Source organism: Chiroxiphia lanceolata, chromosome 30 (assembly GCF_009829145.1).
Source record: "Chiroxiphia lanceolata isolate bChiLan1 chromosome 30, bChiLan1.pri, whole genome shotgun sequence".
NCBI classification, from domain to species: Eukaryota; Metazoa; Chordata; class Aves; order Passeriformes; family Pipridae; genus Chiroxiphia; species Chiroxiphia lanceolata.
This window is the reverse complement of record NC_045666.1, coordinates 760,167-767,953: the sequence shown is the minus strand read 5'-3', so window position 1 is coordinate 767,953 and position 7,787 is coordinate 760,167.

Here is a 7,787-nt window from a genome sequence, read left to right as displayed (position 1 = left end):
CATCCCAAAAAGGGACAGGGGTGTGCCCCCCATTCCAAAAAGGGACACGGATGTGCCCCCACCCCAAAAAGGGACACGGGTGTGCCCCCACCCCAAAAAGGGACAGGGATGTACCTCCCACTCCAAAAAGTTCAACTCCCAGTTCAGCCCCTCTGGGACACCTGGGGGGCTCATCCTGGGGTCCCCCCCCCAAGGAGCTCCAGGCAGGGACACACTCACTGCCGCCCCTTTGGGGACTTCATCGTGTCCCCACATTTATTGTGCCCCCAACCCCGCCGTGTCCCCGACCCCGCTCTAGTGTTCCCGACAAAGTGCAAAGTGACGGTCCCCGAGGGCCGGGGGGTGGGGACACATCCCCGGTGCCACCCCCGGGAGGGGAGGGGGCGAACATCCTGAGTCAGGGGGTTTTTTGGGTGCCGAACAGCCACACGTGCCCCCAAAACCAGCCACACGTGACACACACACGCACACACACACACACACACGTGTCCCAAACATGACGACCCCGCGGGGACACGGGGAGTGGCCCCACGTCCCTCCGCGGTGGCCTCAGGACGCCCAGTCGGTGCCAGGGGGACGGGCCTGGGGGGGCACCCGGAGGGGCAGCGGCTCCTCCACGAAACTGCTGCTGCTGTGGGAGCTCCGGAGCCACGTGGAGCCTGGGGAGGGGGACACGGGGGGGCACACAGGGTGGCATCGGGTCCCCAGTGACCCTCAGGAGGGTGGGAGACCCCCCAGCTTACTGCTTTGGGTCCTGAGGGACTGGGGGGGCACCCGGGTGGGCAGCGGCTCCTCCACAAAACTGCTGCTGTGGGAGCTCCAGAGCCACGTGGAGCCTGGGGAGGGGGACATGGGGGGACAGGGGGTGGCACCGGGTCCCTGGTGACCCCCAGGAGGGTGGGAGACCCCCCAACTTACTGCTTTGGGTCCTGAGGGACTGGGGGGACACCCGGGTGGGCAGCGGCTCCTCCACGAAACTGCTGCTGCTGTGGGAGCTCCGGAACCACGTGGAACCTGGGGAGGGGGATATGGGGGGACACGGGGGGGACAGGGGGTGGCACCGGGTCCCCAGTGACCCCCCAGGAGGGTGGGAGACCCCCCAACTTACTGCTTTGGGTCCTGATGGACACACGGAGGGACCGGGGGGGCTCCTGGGGGGACATCGGCTCCTCCACGAAGCCGCTGCTGTGGGAGCTCCAGCGCCACGTGGAGCCTGGGGAGGGGGACACGGGGGAACACGGGGGGGACACGGGGGGACACGGGGGGTGACCCGGGGGTGACACGCTGGTGACAGGCAGCTGGTGCCCCCCAGGAGGGTGGGAGACCCCCCAGCTTACTGCTGTGGGTCCTGATGGACACACGGAGGGACCGAGTGGCTTCTTCGTGGGGAGCGGCACCATCATCACCCTCATCACCATCATCACCCTCATCACCATCATCATCGTCATTGTCACCATCGTCATCATCGTCACCCTCGCTCAGCACCTGCGGGCAGGAGGTGGCGGGGCTGGGGAGGGGACAAGTGTGTCATTGTGTCCCTGTGTCCCTCAGTGTGTCCCTGTGTCCCTCAGTGTGTCTGAGTGTCCCTCAGTGTGTCCCTGTGTCCCTCAGTGTGTCTGTGTGTCCCTCAGTGTGTCTGTGTGTCCCTTAGTCCATCCCCGTGTCCCTCAGTGTGTCCGTGTGTCCCTCAGTCCATCCCCGTGCCTCTCAGCGTGTCCGTGTGTCCCTCAGTGTGTCTGTGTGTCCCTCAGTCCCCCCCTGTGTCCCTCACAGTGTCCGTGTGTACCTCAGTGTGTCCATGTGTCCCTCAGTGTGTCCGTGTGTCCCTCAGTGTCCCCCCCCCCCCGTGTCCCTCAGTGTGTCCGTGTGTCCCTCACGGTGTCCGTGTGTCCCTCAGTCCCCCCCTGTGTCCGTCACAGTGTCCCTGTGTCCCTCAGCCCCCCCGTGTCCCTCAGTGTGTCCGTGTGTCCCTCACGGTGTCCGTGTGTCCCTCAGTGTGTCCGTGTGTCCCTCACAGTGTCCCTGTGTCCCTCAGCCCCCCCGTGTCCCTCAGTGTGTCCGTGTGTCCCTCACGGTGTCCGTGTGTCCCTCAGCCCCCCCGTGTCCCTCAGTGTCACACGTCCCCCCGTGTGACCCCCCCGGGCTGTGCGTGTCTGTCACCGGTGGGGGGGTGACCCCCCCTCTCCCCCTCCCCCCCTCGCTCTTCCCGGCTCCGCCGGAGCCTTTAAATCATTCAAACCTTAAAAGCCTGGGAAGCTCCGGGGACATTTCCCGCTCCAGCTCCTTCCCTCCCCTCCCACCCCCCCGGCACCCCCCCTCACCTCCTCCAGCTCCCAGGAATCCGCCGCTCCCCGCTGGATCAGGGGGGTCCCGGAGGGCTGCGGCCTCAGAGGACCCTCCCTGCGCCGCCCCCCGCCGGATTTTGGGGTGCCCGAGCCCGGGGGGGCCGCGGGGTCACCCCCCGAGGGACACCCGGGACACCCCGCCCTCCCCCGGGTTGGGGACAGGGTGACACCGGCCCGGGGGGGGCCCGGCCGGGGGTCCCTCGTGTCCCCCCGCGCTGCTCCCCCCGCCCCGGGGGTGTCCCCGCTCCCCCACCCGTGGGGACGGGACCCCTCCAAGTGTCCCCACGCTGTCCCCAGGGGGGGTGGCCTCGGGGACAGCCCCCCTTGCCCCCCGCAGCCCCCCGCGGGGTCCGCACCGCCCTGACGGGGACACGCGGGGACCCCCAGTGCCGGCCCCGTGTCCCCGGCCCTCCGACCTCCCCCGGTGACCCCCCCCGTGTCGGTGTCCCTCCGACCCCCCCCGGCAACCACCCCCGTGTCCGTGTCCCTCCGAACCCCCCCGGTGACTCCCCCCGTGTCCCCGTCCCTCCGACCCCCCCCGGCGACCCCCCCCCCTGTCCGTGTCCCTCCGACCCCCCCCGGTGACACCCCCCGGCTCCTCCCGGGCCCCCCCCGGACCCTCCCGGACCCCCGGGGCGCTGGGGGGGTTTGGGGGGGCCCTGTGGGACCCCCGAGGGGTGTCCCCGTCCCCCCCCGGGGGGGTCGTGTGGAGGCACAGCGAGGACACCGCCCACTTGAACCGCCCCCCGCGGGGGGGGGGCATGTCGCGATAGGGCCGGGGGGAGGTGTCAGACATATCGCGATAGGGCCGGGGGGCGATGTCGGGCATGTCGCGATAGGGCCGGGGGGCGATGCGCTGCAGGGGGGTCCGCGACACGTGCGAGTAGAGGCAGAAAAAGGCGTCGGCCGTGGCAGCGAGAGCCTGGAGCTGCTGGAAACGACCTGGGGGGGGGCGAGAGGGGGGTCGGGGGGGGCTCCGGGGGGCTGGGGGTGACCCCCCGAATCATTCCTGGGGAAACCGAGGCGCGGGAGGGTTTTCCCCAATCCCGGTGGGTCGGTGGGTCCCACCCCGGGCTCGGGGGGCTTGGGGGGCTCGGGGGGCTCGGGGGGTCTGGGAAATGGGGCTGGGGGTGACCCCCCGAATCATTCCTGGGGAAACCGAGGCGCGGGAGGGTTTTCCCCAATCCCGGTGGGTCCCACCCCGGGCTCGGGGGGCTCGGGGGGGTTGGGAAATGGGGCTGGGGGTGACCCCCCAAAACATTCCTGGGGAAACTGAGGCAAGGGGGGGTTTTCCCACCCCCCTGAGGATTCAGTCCCGGTGGGTCGGTGGGTCCTACCACGGGCTCGGGGGGGCTGGGAAATGGGGCTGGGGGTGACCCCCCAAATCATTCCTGGGGAAACTGAGGCACGGGAGGGTTTTCCCGCCCCTCCCAAGGAGCAGCTGATGGATCCTACCCACAGAGTTGGGGGTCGGGGGGCTCGGGGGGGCTGGGGGTGACCCCCCAAATCATTCCTGGAGAAACTGAGGTGCAGAAGGGTTTTCCCACCCCCCTGAGGATCCAGTCCCGGTGGGTTGATGGATCCTACCCACAGAGTTGGGGGTCGGGGGGCTTGGGGGGGCTGGGGGTGACCCCCCCAAATCATTCCTGGGGAAACTGAGGCACGGGAGGGTTTTCCCACCCCCCTGAGGATCCAATCCCAGTGGGTCGGTGGGTCCCACCCCCGGCTCCGGGGGGGCTCGGGGGGGTTCGGGGACCCCCCCTCCGTGTGACGCACTGGCCAGGAGCAGGCAGGGATCCTCCGTCTCCATCCGCCGCACTTGGGAGCGCAGGAAGAGCTGGAAGTCGATGCCGCGGGCGAGGGAGGGGGCGGAGAAGAAGCGGGGGGGGACCCGGGACGCGACCCCCGGGGGGTCTCCCCCCGCGAAGCCCAGGTTGTAGAGGATCTCCTCGGCGTCCGACTGCCACCAGCGCAGCACCTCCGACACGCTGCGGGCCGGGGGGGGCACATGGGGGGTCAGGGGGTTCACACGGGTGTCACCCGACCCCCCCTCCTGGAGACCCCTCCCGTCCCTACCTGGAGCTGGTGGTGGTGGTGAGGCTGGAGGGGGCACCGGGGGGGGGCACACGGGGGGTCAGGGGGGTCACACGGGGGGCCAGGGGGGGGTCACACGGGGGTCATCTGCCCCCCGCCCGGAGACCCCTCCCGTCCCTACCTGGAGCTGGTGGTGGTGGTGAGGCTGGAGGCGGCACCGGGGGGGGCACCGGGGGGGGCACCGGAGGCCATGCTGTGCCTCCCCCTCATCGGGAGCTCGTCCCGCGGGGCCCTGAGGGCGGGGAGGGCACAGTGACGGTGACACACGGGGGGGGACAACCCCCCCCCCGGACCCCCAAATCTCACCTGCCCACGGCCTCGGGGCTCCCCCGGAGCAGAAGAGCTGGGAAAGGGGAAAAGGGGGGGGGGGGGATACAAAACAGGGGGTGAGTCGGGGGGGTTTGGGGGGCGCGGCCCACTCGTGTCACACAGGGAGGGGTCTTTCTCTGGGGACACGGCCTGGGGGGACACAGAGTTGGGGACATTACAGAGACCAGGGGGGACACAGAGTTGGGGACATTACAGAGACCAGGGGGGACACAGAGTTGGGGACAGCCCGGGGGGGGACACAGAGTTTGGGGACATTACAGAGACCAGGGGGGACACAGAGTTGGGGACAGCCCGGGGGGGGACACAGAGTTGGGGACATTACAGAGACCAGGGGGGACACAGAGTTGGGGACATTACAGAGACCGGGGGGACACAGAGTTGGGGAGAGCCCAGGGGGGGACACAGAGTTGGGGACATTACAGAGACCAGCGGGGACACAGAGTTGGGAAGAGCCCGGGGGGGGGGGGACACAGAGTTTGGGGACAGTGCGGGGGGACACAGAGCTTAGGACAGCCCAGATCAGGGGGCACACGGGGCTTGGGGACATTACAGAGACCAGGGGGGACACAGTTTGGGGACAGCGTGGGGGGACACAGAGCTGGGGACAGCCCGGGGGGACATAGAGCTTGGGGACAGCCCAAGGAGGGGCACAGAGCTTGGGGACAGCACAGGGGGATACAGTCTGGGGACAGCCTTGGGGGGACACAGAGCTTGGGGACAGCTCGGGGGGCACAGTTTGGGGACAGTGTGGGGGGACACGGAGCTTGGGGACAGCTCGGGGGGACACAGAGCTTGGGGACAGCCCGGGGGGCACAGTTTGGGGACAGCACAGGGGGATACAGTCTGGGGACAGCCTTGGGGGGACACAGAGCTTGGGGACAGCGTGGGGGACACAGAGCTTGGGGACAGCGCGGGGGGCACAGTCTGGGGACAGCCTGGGGGGACACAGAGCTCGGGGACAGCCCGGCCCCCCCGAAGCCCCCCGCAGGGACAATCCCTCTTGGGGCCGTCCCCACGTGGGCTCCCACCTGTCCCCAGCCCCGCCCCCCCCGTGGGGTGACAGTGACACCGCGGGGACCCCCCCGGTACCTTCAGCCCCCCAGGTCAGCTCGTCCTCGCCGCTGCTCCCGCTGCTCCCCCACCCTGCGAGAGAGCGGGGGGGGCTCAGGGACCCCCAGAGCTGGGGACGGGGCCCCGCGGACCCCCCACCCACCCACCCGCACCCCCCGGGGGGGGCCTTGACCTTCGCGGACGGCGCTGTCCGGGGGCGGGGGCGGCTCCGGGGGGTCCCACGGGGGTGTGGGACCCTCCTCCTCTTCCTCCTCCTCCTCCTCCTCCTCCTGGTACCGGGGGGGGGCCGGCGGGACCCCCCAGCCCCGGCTCTGCCGGACCCACGCGCGGCGCTTCTCCCACGGGGGGGGGCTGGGGGGGCTCAGCACGGAGGGTCCCTCCATGGCCGGGGGGGTTGCGGGGCTCCCTGGGGGGGACAGGGGGGACAGGAGGGTCACTGAGGGCTGCGGGGCTCCCTGGGGGGGGACGGGGGGCACAGGAGGGTCGGGGAGGCTGCGGGACTCCCTGGGGGGACATGGGGGGACAGGGACAGGAGGGTCACTGGGGGCAGCGGGGCTCCCTGGGGAGGGCGGGGGGGACAGGAGGGTCGGGGGGGTTGCGGGTCTCCCTGGGGGGGGATGGAGGGGACAGGAGGGTCGGGGGGGCTGCGGGGCTCCCTGGGGGGCACAGGGGGGGACAGGAGGGTCGGGGGGGGGGCTGCGGGGCTCCCTGGGGGGGGATGGGGGGGACAGGAGGGTCACTGGGGGCTGCGGGGCTCCCTGGGGGGGACAGGGGGGACAGGAGGGTCGGGAGGGCTTCGGGGCTCCCTGGGGGGGATGGAGGGGACAGGAGGGTCGGGGGGGCTGCGGGGCTCCCTGGGGGGGATGGAGGGGACAGGAGGGTCACTGGGAGGCTGCGGGGCTCCCGGAGGGGGCACAGGGGGGGACAGGAGGGTCGGGGGGGCTGCGGGGCTCCTGGGGGGGGACAGGGGGCACAGGAGGGTCGGGGGGGCTGCGGGGCTCCTGGGGGGGACAGGGGGGACAGGAGGGTCACTGGGGGGCTGTGGGGCTCCCTGGGGAGGGCGGGGGGGACAGGAGGGTCGGGGGGGCTGCGGGGCTCCCTGGGGGGGGGATGGAGGGGACAGGAGGGTTGGGGGGGCTCCTCTAACTTCTGCCTGTTGGAGGGACCACCAGGGGCTCTGTGGGCGGGTGTAGGGTGGTCCCAGTCCATCCCAGTCCAGTCCCAGTCCATCACAGTCCATCTCAGCCCATCCCAGTCTGGTCTCAGTCCAGTTCCAGTCCATCCCAGTCTGGTCCCAGTCCAGTTCCAGTCCATCCCGGTCTGGTCCCAGTCCAGTTCCAGTCCATCCCGGTCTGGTCCCAGTCCAGTTCCAGTCCATCCCGGTCTGGTCCCAGTCCATCCCAACCCATCCCAGTCCATCCCAGTCCATCCCATCCCATCTCATCCCAATCCATCGCAGTTCATCCCAGTCCATCCCAGCCCAACCCCGCCCATCCCAGTCAACCCCAGTCCATCCCTCCCTGAGGTGCCCCAAACCCACCCTGGCATTCCCCAAACCCACCCCGGCATTCCCCAAACCCACCCTGGCATTCCCCAAACCCACCCCGGGATTCTCCAACCCACCCCGGGATTCCCCAAACCCACTCAGAGATGCCCCAAACCCACCCTGGGATGCCCCAACTTCCCCCTGAGGTACCCCAACCCCCCCCGGGTTGCCCCAAGCCCACCCTGGAACTCCCCAAGCCCACCCCGGGATTCCCCAACCCCCCCCCCAGGATTCCCCAAACCCCTCCTGGGATGCCCCAAACTCACCCTGGGACTCACCAAACCCACCCTGGGATGCTCCAATGCCCCCCCCCCGAGATGCCCCAAACCCAGCCTGGAATTCCCAAACCCCCCCCCGGAATTCCCCAACGCCCCCCCCCCGGGATGCTCCAGGTGCCGGAA